Source organism: Aethalodelphis obliquidens, unplaced genomic scaffold, assembly GCF_003676395.1.
Source record: "Aethalodelphis obliquidens isolate GAN/ISIS:26980383/991018 unplaced genomic scaffold, ASM367639v1 scaffold7, whole genome shotgun sequence".
NCBI lineage: Eukaryota > Metazoa > Chordata > Mammalia > Artiodactyla > Delphinidae > Aethalodelphis > Aethalodelphis obliquidens.
The window spans coordinates 28991897-29009565 of NW_020837951.1; the positions used below are offsets into that span (position 1 = coordinate 28991897).

Below are 17669 nucleotides of genomic sequence, written 5' to 3' on the forward strand. Positions count from 1 at the left end.
AACTACCGAGAAAATGCATTCAAAGTAAAAAATTAACTTATATGAATTTTCCAGGTTTAAAGAGTAAACTATAGTGTTGACAGGAATGGTGCTGAACATCTTAAAAGTACATTAGGGTTCTCAGTTTCACTATTGTAGCCATTATAACCCTCAACTTGTGAAAATTTGCCAGCAAAAATACTTCATGTATTTAAAATCATAGTTACAGACAATCACCTCTGATTTCTTTTCTTAAGCTACAGTTTTAAGAGTGTGAAACACTACTCAGAGAACATTTTATTTTATTTATGACACTTAAAAAGCATTTTATTTTCCTGTAAAGATAATTATATGAGCAGATCACTCAAGCCTTTTCTATAACCAAAATTTTGAAGTTGGTATATGTAATGTCACCCTACTAATTTTAGCATGATAGCAAAGTTGATTTTACATTGATAGTATTGATCAGTGTGGTCCTGAGAATTTACTTAAACTTTACTTTATTTAAAGTTTTTCTTTAAGAAGGAAGATAGGAATTAGTCACATGCCATAATAAGCCTCATGAAAGTTAATCTTCCTATCAGTGTCTGCTTCCAAGGAAACTCAACCTAAGATAATTGATATCAGAAGTGGACCAAGAAAGTAGATGATAGGGTGCTGTGTTATGGCTGGATTACTTGCTGCCTGACTGGCAGTAAGGACCTCTCACTGATGATTCCTGTTGGTGGAACACAGATCTTGACCCAAGATAAAAGTGCAATTGTTCCTTTCCTGCTTGGAGTCGGCTCGTGGGTCTCTAAGACCAGAAAATTGAGAGCTTTTTCGCGCCCCGGCGGCTGCACCCGGTGGCTCGGCGGCCGTCACCATGCCACAAAATGAATATATCGAGTTACACCGTAAGCGCTATGGATATCGTTTGGATTACCATGAGAAAAAGAGAAAGAAGGAAGGTCGAGAGGCTCATGAACGTTCAAAGAAGGCAAAAAAAATGATTGGTCTGAAAGCTAAGCTCTACCATAAACAGCGCCATGCTGAGAAAATACAAATGAAAAAGACTATTAAGATGCATGAAAAAAGAAACACCAAACAGAAGAATGATGAAAAGACTCCACAAGGAGCAGTACCTGCATATCTATTGGACAGAGAGGGACAGTCTCGAGCTAAAGTACTTTCCAATATGATCAAACAAAAACGAAAAGAAAAAGCGGGAAAATGGGAAGTCCCTCTGCCCAAAGTTCGTGCCCAGGGAGAAACAGAAGTATTAAAAGTTATTCGAACGGGAAAGAGAAAGAAGAAAGCCTGGAAGAGGATGGTTCCTAAGTTTGCTTTGTTGGAGATGGCTTTACTCGAAAACCACCTAAATATGAAAGATTCATTAGGCCAATGGGATTACGTTTTAAGAAGGCCCACGTAACACATCCTGAACTGAAAGCCACCTTCTGCCTGCCAATACTTGGTGTGAAGAAGAATCCCTCATCCCCACTATATACAGCTTTGGGTGTTATTACCAAAGGTACTGTTATTGAGGTGAACGTGAGCGAGTTGGGCCTAGTGACACAAGGAGGCAAGGTCATTTGGGGAAAATATGCCCAGGTTACCAACAATCCTGAAAATGACGGATGCATAAATGCAGTCTTACTGGTTTGACAGCAGATACATACAAATAACTCCTTATAATTATTGAAGACTACACACCAATCAGGAAACCATTACTCTGATATTTCTGAATACTGCCCATCAGCCTTACATGTCTGCAGTCATCAAGAAAACTATTTATTCTATTGTTTAAAAAAAAAAAAAGATTAAAATGGCCTAGTTTTAAAAAAAAAAAAAAAAAAAAGTGCAATTGTTAAAATTTTTACTTTTGGTGAACTGGGATGGTATACTGCTGGGAAGAAATGTGCTAGTTGTTATGAAGTAGGCAGCATTTGAAAATATGAGAAAAATAGTAACTATAACGTCAGTGGTATTGGGTAGCTATTACTAAGCACTGTTGATGGTTGGGGTAGCTATTAGTAAGCACTCCTGTACAGTGATCAAATGATGAGAGAAATTAATAGGCAAGTGAAATCTAAGTGCAAAAGCCAGAGAGTCTCCTTAGTTGCATTTTATAAGTCCATCATCCCTTTCAAGGGAGAGCAGAGAAAACTGAGGACTTGGCCCAGGAATAAACCATCAGATAGATTAGCTGAGCTCCCAGGGAGGTAGGTCTGATATGCCAAGTTCAGGGTCCTGTTTAGGAAAGAATGGGACCTTGATCCAGGAGATGAGAAATTTGTATTGGTGCACTGAAAAGTCTCAGAAGTCCGTGTTCTTCAGAACCCTCTGATCCTGTATAAATGGCCCAATATTTCCGGTTAAATGCTGTCACTAAGGCTTGGTTGAAGAGGATGAAGAAACTTCTCCCCAAGACAACATGTATCTCTCAGAACATGTACTCAATTTCCCTCCCTGCCCAAATCCCAGTGAACAGGGTTAAGTTACAGCTGTCCTATTTAAGGATAAGCAGGATGTGATAAGAAATGAAAGGAACTATAACCCCCCCCAAAATTAGACTTAGCTAGTGGATACCAGCAGAAGCTGGGAGAGTATGCAAGGGATATATTTCTGAGTGTGTTTGATCAAGGGATGTTGAACCAAAATTAGATTAGAGGTGATTTAGTCTTTGGGTGTCTTCTGAGATACAAGATTTAATATGCTAAAAGAACCCTAGAAGATTGTATGAGCATGCTACTAGGGTGGCTTTTAAAAGCATGAGAAAAATGGCCCTGTAACCTAGTTCAATTATTAGTTTTAACAGGTTATTTTATAGATTACCTTGGATGTTCTACATCCACATTGTCTGTAAAAATAATAATAATAATTGTTACTAATATTATTTGATATCCAGCATATATTTCATGATCCATCAAGTTAATCATGATCTTGTCAAGACTAAATTCTCTTTACCCTCACTGTATTAATCTTGTTAATTTGTTTGAATTGGGGATTCCTAATGTCCTAATTCTTCTGTCTCATCTAACTCCTATCTTATCTTTCTTCCTCAATTAACTTCTCTTATCTAAGGCTAAATCATATCATGTGCCTTGGAACATAGTGCCTCCAGCATGAACGTTACCCCCTCCTCAGTCTTCTGAATATTCAACTATTCTATCTGAAATGAATATTTCCCATTGGATTTTTGACTTTTGAAAAAATTTAAAAATAAGAAAAAGATTTTTTCTTCTACCATCCTTATATCTCAAGATGATATCCTATTTTTTATATATTTTCCCTTCTAGCAAAACTTTTAAAAAGTACTTTAAGCATTACCTTCATTTATTTGCTATTTAGTCACTCTTAAAACAGCTATAATTCTAAACCCTATTATCTACCCAAATTGTTCATCCCAAGTCAGCAGTAAACTCTTATGTAAGGAAATACAGTAGACATGCTTTATTATTTATCTTGATACAGCCTTGATACTTGAAACTCTTTCTTCCTTGACTTAAATAACAAAGCAATCTCCTACTTTCCCTCATCTCTCTAGCAAATCATTTGCTGTCTTTTTAGAGGTGTGCAGTTCTTTTTCAAATATAAAATACTTGAGTTCCTCAATACCAGTTTTCTGTTCTATCCCTTTTTCCTTATGTGATATCCCTGGGAAATCTTATTCATATCTAAGATGAAATTGCCTCTTGTACAAAGAAGACATCCTAACTTTCATTCCAAGCATCTATCTCTTCTCTGAGCTTAAGTGTTATATTTAGTTGTTTTCTTGAGTTCTCTTTTTAATTCCTTAAAAGGCAACTAAAATTTGACATGTCCAAAACTGAATTTTTGAGTTTTCCATCCAATTAATAGAGTTATTTTTATTGTTCCCAAAGTTCATTACTGGCACTGTCATCCAACCAGTAATGTATAGAAATTATGCAAATATAGGCATCATTATCACAAGCCTCAGAGGAAAGGCACATGGAGCAGACCTGAACCCAACCAGTAGCCTGTGGTCCCTTAAGTCTCAGAGAAGTCCAGTCAGGATAAAATAAACGGTAGTTGATTTGCACACCTGCACATCTGTAACCTGTGAGCATGAAAATATTTATTGTTGTAAGCCAGAAGGATTGTCGAGCTTTTTAATATGCCACAGAACCTGGTGATTAAGATAATCAGTCTTATTAATTGTACCTCTTCAATATCTCTTGAACTGATTCACTTTTCTGCATTTCTTTCCTCTAATCAGAGTTACTATTATCTCTTAAATACTGACATAATTGCGTAATGACTCTACCTGTGTTTATTGTCTCATTATGTATTTTCTCAACATTGTTCCCAGCGCCATGCTTTGGAGATATGAATTTGATCAAAATACCTTCATTTTCTTCTAACACTCCTTTATACTTACACACTTCAAATGGTGTTCTTTCCTTTTAATCAAAGAGACAAAATTTTCAAAAGCCTTTTATAATTGGGCTTGTTGGTCTCATTTTCTTCCATGCTGCCCCATCCCCTTTACTTCAATCAAACTGACTTTGTTTGGTTCCTTTACACTTGTGTTTTCCTGGCGTTGGAATTGTACCCATGCTGTTTCTCCTGACTGGCATATTTATCCAGTTTTTGTTTTTTCTAGTTAACTCTTTGCTGCTGTTCAGATCTCAGGTCAATTATCCCTTTCTCAAAAAATATTTCACATGTTTTCTGACCAGGTCAAACTATATCATACTCTCTCATTACACTTTGGTTTTGTAGTACCTATAGCACTTGAAAATGTATATCTATTTATGTATTTTGTTACTACTTCTACTTTATATGAAAATGTAAATTCTTGAGAGCATGACTTATGTCTACGTTTGGTGACCATTATATCCTCAGTCAATAGGACAATGCCTGGTATATAGAAGTTCCTTGTTGAATAGGAATAAGTCGATTTTACTTCAACCATTGCCTCTAGAAGCAGTCAGACCAAAACTTGCTTCTGCTAAAAACTTTTGCACTGATGTCTCAGTTAGCCACATCACACTCATTTTGAACTGAGACAACATCTTTGTTGAAATTGTTGCTTGGTTTGCAGGCATATGGATTTGCTACATCTGATCTTTGCATATATGCAATCAAAGGTTTTTACACTTTGCAGATCAGCCAATTATGTTTTATTGTTGCCATTGATTGCATTGGATTACTGTTATTCATTTTAAAAGAATATTTTTTTCTGCGTCTCTTAAAATATGGCTCAGAGTGGAATGCTAAAACTTGAAGTTAAAAGCTGGCTGGCTCGTTCTATTTTATTTCCATACTTGTTGACTCTAAATAAGCTGTCTCACTTCTAAAATGAGGACTTGTTTAACTTTATTATTTTTGACATTTTTGAGCCTTATGTAACTTTGTTCATTCATAAGAGAAAAAATTTAAAAAGAAACTAAGAAGAAAATTTGTGAAAAATGTGCTATTAAGTATGACTATTCACTAAGCATATATATATATTTTTTCATGAAATACATTCAATATTTAATTATATACCCTACAAATTTTTTTCTTTGGTCTTTCCACTTGTGAAAACAATGGTTAACCCTTCCAGAGATGGATTGATGTATACCAGAATAAAGATGTAACCATTTAGCTTTGGCTGTCATTTAAAATTATTTTTTAGTTTCCAGCAAAAAATAAATGTCCTTTTTTTGAGATAAGAGGTTTTTAATTACTTTAGCTCATTTGAGCCTGAGCCCTTCTTCTCATTCTTGCATACTTGAAAAATCACTGTCATTATAAACTATAGGATAGGGAAAACAATATAGGACATAAGATATCCCATTCAAACCAAAAGAGGAAGGAGAAATTCCATTATTTTTCTGATCCAATAAGAATGGACAAGAAGGAAAGGAAACAGAGCTGGGGCAAAGAAATAGAGCATGGATGTATATACCCATGTCTTTAAGCCTAAGTCCAACGTGGGAAATACATTAGAAACGTTAGGAGGAAAACTGAAAGTAGGGACAATTTTCCCTTGTTCCTGTTTGGAATGCTGAGAAGGAAACCCACTGCACAAGGAAGTCTCTTCCCTACATAATATTGATGAAGGGTCATAAGAGAGCAACAGCAGAAGAGGGAAATTGGGTTATAGATGTCACTTTTTGGTGTTTAGGGGATCAAAACATCTCTCTGCACTCCAGTGAGAGGAAAGAGAGATGCAAAGAACGCCATTAGACAGTCAAAGTTGTAGTGTACATCCAGGTACAGATTAAAATCAGGTTTACAAGCTGAGCACTTTTATTATTAGCAATAGACTTGATAAATAATTTGAATAGTTTGCATTTAAAATGTAGTAAGACTTCCAGTTTCAGTCTGACACATAAATAATGTAGACTTCAGCACTCCCTTCATCACAAGAAAGAGCTGAACAAACTAAAAATCAAAAACTCTTCTTGGATCCATCAGAGAATTGAAGTCACAAGGAAAATCACTATCCCCCAAACTGAAAAGATAGATGAATACAGAAAATCACATCTTAAGTTGAGCAGCTGCTGGATCCAGCAACTGGCAGGAACACTTAAAGGTAATTACTAATGGCTAGAAACTGAGCCCTGTGAAGTTCGAAAGAGAAAACTCCTGAAAGCCCAACTTTAGGAGGAGTCCAACACTTTTCATGAGTTTTACCTCCCAAAGCCCCACCAGGCTCTCAGAGTAAAGACTGGAGAAAAATCCTCTCTATCCTTCAAGAAAAGAAGGAGAAAGATAAACTTTTGAAATACACCCAGATTCTTCTGTTCTCCTAAACACTAACAGACTGCCATTAAGAGAAACTGTTACCAGGGCCCAACTATCGTGGGAGAAAGGAAATAGCCAACTACAGCCTCATCTTGCTTTCAATATAGGGAAAGGGAAAACCCAGCTCCAACTTCACCAAACATTCCTGTTACAACTGAAGGGAGGATAAAAAAAAGCTGAAAAGCATTTGTGAAGGTCATAGACCAGTGGCATAAACTCATTAGAAGACTAAGATTTAATTATAGAATTTTAGAATGCTTCACCTGTTCCATACCTTACCATCACATCAATAATGCTCCTTTATAATAACAGAGATTACAAAGGAAATAACTGCAAAGCTCAGACCTTATTTAACCAGGAGTCTCTTGGAAAATCAAAGACCATAGGGAAGACAAAAATAAGGACACTAGAGAAATTTTAGGGTCTGTTACTATAGCTACAGCAAACACTAGACACGGCCTAACTTCTAGGCAGATAAACATAAAACATCACACTTAAAGACCTATTTACCTAAGTTTTTTTTAAAACCAATACATCATGTCCAGCTTTCAATTAAAAATTACAAGACATACTAATTTTTCAATGAAAAATTACAAGACACAGTCTGAAGAAACAAAATAAGCAATAGCGCTGAATACATATATGGCAGAAATTTTGGAATTATCACAACAGGAATTTAAAGCAACTGTGATTAAAATGCGAAGGGCTATAATGGAAAAAGTAGATGTACAAGAACAAATAGGTAATGTAAGCAGAGAGATGAAAACTCTAAAGAAAGAATCAAATCGTGAGAAGACCTTCAAGATGGCGGAGGAGGGCTTCCCTGGTGGCGCAGTGGTTGAGAGTCCACCTGCCGATGCAGGGGTCACGGGTTTGTGCCCCAGTCCAGGAGGATCCCACATGCCATGGAGCGGCTGGGCCCGTGAGCCATGGCCACTGAGCCTGCGTGTCCGGAGCCTGTGCTCCGCAACGGGAGAGGTCACAGCAGTGAAAGGCCCGCGTACCGCAAAAAAAAAAAAAAAAAAAAAAAAAAGATGGTGGAGGAGTAAGATGTGGAGATCACCTTCCTCCCCACAAATACATCAAGAATACATGTGGAACAGCTGCTACAGAACATGTACTGAATGCTGGCAGAAGACCTCAGACTTCCCAAAAGGCAAGAAACCACCCATGTACCTGGGTGGGGCAAAAGAAAAAAAAAACAGACAAAAGAATAGGGAGTGGACCTGCACCTCTGGAAGGGAGCTGTGAAGGAGGAAAAACTTCCATACACTAGGAAGCCCCTTCACTAGCAGACACGGCGGGGGGGGGGGGGGAAGCTTCGGAGCCACGGAGGAGAGTGCAGCAATAGGGGTACAGAGGGCAAAGCGGAGAGACTTCTGCACAGAGGATGGGTGATGACCAACACTCACCAGCCTGAGAGGCTTCTTTGTTCATCTGCTGGGATGGGTGGGGGCTGGGAGCTGAGGCTCGGGCTTCAGAGGTCAGATCCCAGGGAGAGGACTGGGGTTGGCTGCATGAAGAAAGCCTGAAGGGTGATAGTGTGCCACAGCTAGTCGGGAGGGAGTCCGGGAAAAACTCTGCACTGGCCGAAGTGGCAAGAGTACATTGTTTTGGGGTGCACGAGGAGAGGGGATTCCTTCCCTGTCTGCACACAGAAGGCAGAGCACCACCTAAATAAGCTCCAGAGATGGGCATGAGCCATGGCTATCAGCGCAGACACCAGAGACAGGCATAAAACACTATGGCTGCTGCTGCAGCCATCAGGAAGCCTGTGTGCAAGCACAGGTCACTATCCACACCCCTGCACCCCCCTAACTGGGAGCCTGTGCAGCCCGCCACTGCCAGGGTCCCATGATCTAGGGACAACTTCCCCGGGAGAACACACGGCACGCCTCAGGCTGTTGCAACATCATTCTGGCCCCTGGTGCCGCAGGCTCGCCCCACATTCCATACCCCTCCTTTCCCCCCGGCCAGAGCCCTCTAATAGCCGCTCCTTTAACCTGCTTCTGTCTGGGCGAAGAGCAGACACCAGAGGGCGACCTACATGCAGAGGCGGGGCCAAATCCAAAGCTGAACCCCTGGAGCTGTGCGAACAAAGAAGAGAAAGGGAAATTTAGCCGTGCAGCCTTAGGAGCAGTGGATTAAATCTCCACAGTCAACTTGATGTACCCTGCATCTGTGGAATACATGAATAGACAACGAATCATCCCAAAATTGAGGCAGTGGACTTTGGGAGCAACTGTAGACTTGGGGTTTCCTGTATGTGACTTGTCAGCTTCTGATTTTTATGTTTATCTTAGTTTAGTTTTTAGCACTTGTTATCATTGGTGGATTTGTTTATGGGTTTGGTTGCTCTTTTCTTTTGTATTTTTATCATTTTTAATTTTAATAATTTTTTAATTTTTAATTTTAATAACATTTTATTTTTTTCTTTCTTTGTTTTTTTTTTTCCTCCCTTTTTTTCTGAGCCGTGTGGCTGACGGGGTCTTGGTGCTGTGGTCAGCTGTCAGACCTGAGCTTCTGAGGTAGGAGAGCCGAGTTCAGGACATTGGACCACCAGAGACCTCCCGGCCCCATGTAATATCAATCGGCGAGAGCTCCGCCATATGGTCACCTTATCTTTGATAAAGGATGCAAGAATATACAATGGAGAAAAGACAGCCTCTTCAATAAGTGGTGCTGGGAAAACTGGACAGGTATATGTAAAAGAATGAACCTAGAACACGTCCTAACACCATACACAAAAATAAACTCAAAACGGATTAAAGACCTAAATGTAAGGCCAGACACTATCAAACTCTTAGAGGAAAACATAGGCAGAACACTCTATGACAGAAATCACAGCAAGATCCTTTTTGACCCACCTCCTAGAGAAATGGAAATAAAAACAAAAATAAACAAATGGGACCTAATGAAATTTAAAAGCTTTTGCACAACAAAGGAAACCATAAACAAGATGAGAAGACAACCCTCAGAATGGGAGAAAATATTTGCAAGCAAAGCAACTGACAAAGGGTTAATCTCCAAAATTTACAAGCAGGTCATACAGCTTAATACCAAAAAGCAAACAACCTACTCCAAAAATGGGCAGAAGACCTAAATAGACATTTCTCCAGAGAAGATATACAGATTGCCAACAAACACATGAAAGGATGCTCAACATCACTAATCATTAGAGAAATGCAAATCAAAACTACAATGAGGTATCACCTCACACTGGTCAGAATGGCCATCATCGAAAAATCTACAAACAATAAATGCTGGAGAGGGTGTGGAGGAAAGGGAACCCTCCTACACTGTTGGTGGGAATGTAAATTCATACAGCCACTATGGAGAACAGTATGGAGGTTCCTTAAAAATTTAAAAATAGAAATACCATATGACCCAGCAATCCCACTACTGGGCATATACCCTGAGAAAACCATAATTCAAAAAGAGTTATGTACCCCAGTGTTCATTGCAGCACTATTTACAATAGCCAGGACATGGAGGCAACCTAAGTGTCCATCGACAGATGAACAGATAAAGATGTGGCACATATATACAATGGAATATTACTCAGCCATAAAAGGAAACGAAATTGAGTTATTTGTAGTGAGGTGGATGGACCTAGAGTCTGTCGTATGGAGTGAAGTAAGTCAGTCAGAAAGAGAAAAACAAATACTGTATGCTAACACATATACATGGAACCTAAAAAAAAAAATTGGTTCTGAGGAACCTAGGGGCAGGACAGGAATAAAGACGCAGATGTAGAGAATGGACTTGAGGACATGGGGGGGGAAGGGTCAGCTGGGACGAAGTGAGAGAGTGGCATTGACATATATACACTACCAAATGTAAAATAGATAGCTAGTGGGAAGCTGTTGCATAGCACAGGGAGATCAGCTCGGTGCTTTGTGACCACCTAGATGGGTGGGATAGGGAGGGCGGGAGGGAGATGCCAGAGGGAGGGGATATGGGGATATAAGTATACGTATAGCTAATTCACTTTTTTATACAGTAGAAACTAACACAACAATGTAAAGCAATTATACCCCAATAAAGATGTTAAAAAAAATGTTAATAGTCCCTTCAGGAATCCAACTGGGATGTTAACTTTAAGTGAGAAAATCAACTTATGGGATAAAAACATCCAAAAACAAAACAGGATGAAAAATAAATAAATTTTGGACTAGATTCTGGAATAACATGTTTAGTGATATAAGTAAAGAGAAAACAGTAGCGTGTACAATACTCTGTACTGTGTGTTATTCTGAGAACTCTTCATGTGTTATGTCATTTGATGCTAATAACCTGTAAAGAGGGAAAAAAAGAAAAGAAAAGCAGAATCAAATCGTAATACTAGGAATCAGAAAGCTGTAACAAAGATGACAAATGCCTTGGATGGTTTCATCAGTAGACTGGACATGACCAAGACTCATAGAGCTTGAACATTTGTCAACAGAAACTTCCAAACTGAAAAGAGAGAGAAAAAAGTATGAAAAAAAACCGCAACAGAATATTCAGGAGCTATGGGACAGTTACAAAATGTGTAACATGTGCATAGTGAGAACACATGGGGAAGAAAGAAACAGAAGAAATATTTGAACTTTTAATGGTTGACAGAATTAATTCTTAATCATTTTCTTTGACAATGACAGACAACAAGCCACAGATGCAAGAAGCTGAAAGAACCCAAAGTAAGATAAATTTCAAAAAAATCTAAAGCTAGGCATATCATATTCTAACTGTAGATAATCAAAGACAAAAAATGTTGAAGGAAGGCAGTAAAAAGAAACACCTTACCCTATTTAGAAACAAAGATAAGAATTGCCAAATTTCTCCTGAGAAACCATGCCAGCAAGAAAAGAGTGGAGTGAAATATTTAAGTATTGAAAGAAAAAAATCAACCTAGAGTTCTAGGTGAAATTATCCTTCAAGAAGAAATAAAGAAATAAAGAAGAAAGAAATAAAGAAGAAGAAATAAAGACTATATTAGAAAAATAAAACTTGAGAGAATTGTTTTCAGCAGACTTGCCTTGCAAGAAATATTAAGAGCTTACTCAGAGAGAAAGAAAATGACATAGCTTAGAAACTGAAAGCTACATAAACAAAAGGAAGGTGTTAGAGAAGGAATATGTGAAGGTAAAATAAAATCTTTTATTTTCTTATTCTTAATTTATCTACAATTAAGTTGAAAATAATAATAGCAATGATGTATTTGGTTTTTATAACCTATTGATAAGTGAAATGTATGACAGTGTTACAAAGGCATAGGAGAAAGGAATCAAGAATAATTTTTTATAAGATACCTGCATTACCTGTGAAGTGATATACTATTAAATTTTAGGTGTATATTACAAACTCTATGGTACCACTAAGGGGAAAAAAAAAAGAGTTGGAGAAAAATTATGTGCTAACAGAGGAAAAAAATGGAATTATGTAAAATGTTCAATTAAAACCAGAGAATGCATATAAAGAGCCAAAACAAAAAGAAATAAAAAATAAGAGCAGTGAATAGAAAACAGTTACAAACATAATAAGTATTAATTCAGCTGTATCAGTAATCACTTTAAATGTGAATGGTCTAAATATAAAAATTACAAGTCACTGGATGGATAAAAAAACAAACTCAATTATGTCTATAAGAAACTCATTTAAAATATAAAGACACAAAGATTAAAAGCAAAGGGATAAAGATACACCATTCTAACACTAATCAAAAGTAAACTGGACTATTAGTTTCAGGTAAAACTGATTTCAGAACAAGACAAATTATCAGGGATGAAGATGACATTAAATAATGATAAAGGGTACTTTCCATGAAAACTTTTCAATCCCTAATGTGTATAGGTCTAACAAGAAAGCGTCAAAATACATAAGACAAAAACCATTAGAGAAGGAGAAGTAAGGAGAAACAGAAGAATTCACTATTATTATTCGTGACTTCACTACATCAGCAATTGATAGATCCATCAGGCAGTACTAATTCAGGATATAGTTGAGCTAAACAGCACCATGAATTTACTGGATATTATTGACATTTGTAGAATACTTTATCTAAAAGCAGCAGAATACACATGCTTCTTAAGGTCACAGAAAACGTTTGCCAAGATAAACCACAATCTGGAACACAAAACACACTAACAAATTTAAAGGACTAGAAAGCATTGCAAAGTATGCCCTCAGACTACAATGGAATTAAACTGGAAATCAAGAACAGGATGATAGAAAACCTCAAAATATTTAAAGAATAAGTAAAAGCCTTTAAAATAACACATGGGATAAGGAAGAAGCCTTAAGAGAAATTTAAAACATTTTTAACTAAATAAAAATGAAAAGTTAATTTATCAAGATTTGTAAGATTAAACAAAATCAGTGCTTAGATGAAAAATTAGAGCATTCAATTAATTTATTAGAGGAAGAAAAGGTTCTAAAATAATTTGTGCCTCCACTTTATAAAAGAAGAGCAAATTAAATTGAAAGTAAGCAGAAGAAAAGAAAAACCAAAAAGAAGAAATCAAGGAAATTGATAATAGGAAATCATTAGAGAAAATCAACAAAACCAAACAGTGGTTCTTTGAAAAGATCAATAAAACTAATACACCTCCAATGAAGCTAACCAAGAAAAAAAGGAGGAAAGACATAAATTAGTAATATTGGAAATGAAAAGGGGCCCATCACTACTGATCTGATGGACACTAAAGGGTAATACAAGAATAATATGACCATCTCTATGCCCACAAACTTGATATCTTAGTTGAAATGTACTAATTCCTTGATAGATACAGCACCACAACTCACACAAGGAGAAATAAGGTACTCTCAATAGGCCTATATTACTAAAAAAACCCAGAATCATTAACTAGTAACTTTTCCCAAACAGAAAGCATGAAGACCCAGATGTTTGGTATACTGGTGAAGTATACCAAACATTTAAGGAAAGAATGTTACCAATTCCTTATGATTTCTTCCAGAAATAGAAAATAGAGAGTACTCCCTAGCTCATTTTATTAGGCCAGCAACACCGATTCCAAAATCAGACAGAGGCACCACAAGAAACTACAGGCCAATATCTCTGAATGTAAGATGCAAAAATCCTCAAATATTAGCAAGTCATATCCAACAAGGTATAAAAATAATTATACATCATGGCCTGGTGGAACTTACTCCATGCATGAAGGATGAGTTCAACTCTCAAAAACCAAGTAATGTAATCCATCACATCGATAGGGTAAAGACCCTGATCTACAGATCAATATTCATCCTAAACATATTTTTTTACAAAAGCAATTAGAAATATGACTGATAGTCACGAGAACAAAAAGCAATAGATGAAGAAGCACAGATGATCTAGATGTTTGAGCTAGCAAAGAATTTAAAAATAAGCAATATGAATGTTGAAAAAAGAGAAAAATACGATGACAATAGGAAAAAAGGATGATTTTCAGTACAGAATTATAATTTAGACATTCAATACAGAATTATAATTTAGACATGAATAAAGCAATGTGCATGAATTGGAAGGATCAATATTGTAAAGGTAATTTCCCCCCAGTTGATAACATAAATTCATTGCAATTACATCAAACTCCAAGTAAATTTACTCTATTTTCTCTGGTCACTGATATATTTTGATTTTTTTTTTTTGTTTGGATATTATGTGCTTAAGCCTGTTGCAGAAATACAATTAAAACCCAGACCTCCTCCCAACCCAGAAAACCTCTTCACAAAGGTAGAAGAGAAAACACAATTTTATTGTTGAATAAGTATTGTATCAGAATGTAGTATGCATCACAGGCAACCCACCAAGAGAGGCAAAGACAGAAATTTCACCCCTTTATATAGTCAAGCAGATATAACTCATTACACACATGTTCTCAAATAAACAATAAATAGCTCACAAGTAAGAGAGAGGACTTAATAGCACTGTGTGTCACATATAATTCATCCTAAATATACTTGGTGATAAGCCAATTTTCTTTATCCAAGAAAGAGGTGTTTTTGCAACTTGGAATGAGACCCACTGAAGTTAGGCTCCTGAACTCCCATAGGAACTGGGAGATAGGAGCAGTATCCTTGATGATTGCATTTCAAAGATGGTTCCTAGATTATTAAGAAAAATAATACTGGGTCTCTTAGCTAGCAAGAGGCTTATTTGGCTTTTTAAAAGATTTATAAAATTTCAAAAAGACAGAGGAAGAACTTAAGTTTTCTGAAGTAACTGCTGTAAGAAAGGCAGGGGGTAAATGGGGGAGGAGGTGAGACTCTTCCCTTGTATTCAAGGGAGAAATTAGCTTCTTATTTTTATTTTTTTAGACTTTTTTTTTTTTTAAGAAGATGTTGGGGGTAGGAGTTTATTAATTTATTTACTTATTTTTGCTGTGTTGGGTCTTCGTTTCTGTGCGAGGGCTTTCTCTAGCTGTGGCAAGCGGTGCGCGGGCCTCTCACTATCATGGCCTCTCTTTTTGCGGAGCACAGGCTCCAGACGCGCAGGCTCGGTAGTTGTGGCTCAAGGGCCTAGTTGCTCCGTGGCATGTGGGATTCTCCCAGACCAGGGCTCGTACCCGTGTCCCCTGCATTAGCAGGCAGATTCTCAACCACTGCGCCACCAGGGAAGCCCTAGCTTCTTATTTTTAAATTGTATTTGCCCTTAAGATATCCTCCCTGCATTAGTGTAAAATTTTACACATTAGTGTAAACGACGGCAATTTTATTGCCGTCTCCATTGCTGTTTCTACCTTCCTCTGGGTAATTCTCAGTCGTCTAAATATCCAGCAAGTCCATAATAAAGAAAAGCAACTATCAGAATTACCATAGAATTACTGAAAATTTTAAAAGTCAGTACGTTATTTGCCTGGTGGAATAACCTTTGAGTATGGCATACCAGTGGTGAAAAGTTAAATCAGATTCTTGATTAGCATTGTGCAGCATTTTTCTTAGTCATACATTAATTTTACAAATTGCTGTGATGCTCTGTTGCTTGTGTTTTCAAATGATTAACTCTCTGAGTATTATTTGGCAATTCCTTGTGAAGTCTTATGCAATTCAAACCTAAGGAGTAGCTTAACTCTGAAGACTGATAATCTACATTTTTAGTTCAGTTTTTTTTTTTTGGGCAGGGGGAAGCTCAATAAATTTCACCTGAGAGTCAGTCAGTAACATAAGTACCGTAACATTTATGTGACAGTTTGTACTGTCACTTAATAACTGTTCTCTTACCAGTAATTTTTCCCAGATGTGATACACAAAGACATTCATGGCCATCATCTAGTGTCAAAATGTTATTATGTGGCACCCAGTGAAATTTGTTTAATGCATATTGCTCTGTTTCAAATCTTGCATCAGGTATAAATCAATAGTTGTACTTTTATAATGGTCAACTAAATCTCCATAAATAACACAGTTCATCTTTGTTTATCTGTTTTTACTGGGTCCAGAGAAAACTTGCATCCCAAAGTTCATCTAGTGACATTAGACCTGTTTTTTTTTTTTCAGTCTCTATCTGTAAATGCCAGATTTCTGTTTGTCTATTACATGGATGCCGTTTTCTTTTCTATATCATCCTTCCAGTCAAATGTTTTTGTGTCATATTTAGGGCATAAGTACTTGGATATGCATATCAATTACTTTTACTTTGTAATTATCAAAAATTACTAATGAATATTTTCCCACCTTTACTCTGTCAGTAATTAATCTGTTGGATTTAGTCCAGACCGTGTTTGAACTGGAAGTATAATTTAGAGTTAATTGGAGATGAGGTTATGGGAGCTGTAAGTGGGAGCACAGAACCAAAAAATAAGGTAGCAAAAATCATGTTTATTTTCTAATAAAATTTTATTTTTAAAGCTATTAAAATAACCCTACTGTGAATAGGACAGCAGTGTGTCTATGAGAATAGTAAAGAGCCTGTAGAATACCTCCTTTTAGTTTAGTTTACTACCAATTTTAGTTACTCTAGGAAACTTAGATTTAAGACCTTAGTAGGAAACACAGTCGAGTTATCCTGAGGTGCTTACTTCACATGAGGAGCATGAAGCCAGATGTTTTTTCCACTTTGATAGCCATGTGGGCGATCAGCAGCACTTGAAGGGGTCTCTCCCAGTGCAGTGACAGCCTGTCCTTCCTGCACATCACTTTTATGTAGATGAAATCTTTTGGTTAGTTAAGGTAGCAGACTTCTTCTGGAAGGTCCTTCCACGTTCTTATTATGTTTTATGTCTCAGAGTTTCCAGGGAAGAGAGAAGCCCTTTTAAGTATTGAACATGATTATGAGAGGATTCATCTAAATCAGGTCTCAGACCCAAATTCATAGGCCTGCCACACACAAATTTAAAAGATGATATTCAGTGCTTGTTCCTTTAAAAAAATTCTTTTATTGAGGTATAGTTGATGTACAATATTATATGTTTCAGGTGTACAACTTAGTGATTCAAAATTTTTAAAGATATTCCATTTATAGTTACTGTAAAATATTGGCTATATTCTCTGTGCTGTATAATATATCCTGTAGCTTATTTTTTTAATGCATAGTAGCTTGTACCTTTTAATCTCCTACTCCTATCTTGTCCTTCCCTCCTTCCCTCTCCCCACTGATAACCACTAGTTTGTTCTCTATATCTGTGAGTCTGTTTCTTTTTTGTTATATTCACTAGTTTTACTTTTTAGATTCCACATGTAAGTGATATCATACAGTATTTGTCTTTCTCTGTCTGACTTATTCACTAAGCATAATACCCTCCAAGTGCATCAATGTTGTTACAAATGGCAAAGTTTCATTCATTTTTATGGCTGAGTGGTATTCCATTGTGTGTATTTATGTATCTTCTTTTCCATTCATCTGGCAATGGATGCTTAGGTTGCTTCCATATCTTGGCAGTTGTAAATAATGCTGCTGTGAACATTGGGGTGCATGCATCTTTTCAAATGAGTGTTTTTGTATTTTTCAGTTGTATACCCAGGAGTGG

The 17669-nt window shown here is 36.8% G+C and overlaps 1 pseudogene; it reads left to right on the forward strand.

Annotated features, from left to right (window-relative positions):
- The first annotated feature begins 740 nt into the window (after positions 1–740).
- On the forward strand, positions 741–1800 carry LOC113619873 (ribosome biogenesis protein NSA2 homolog pseudogene; annotated as a pseudogene).
- Positions 1801–17669: the final 15869 nt, after the last annotated feature.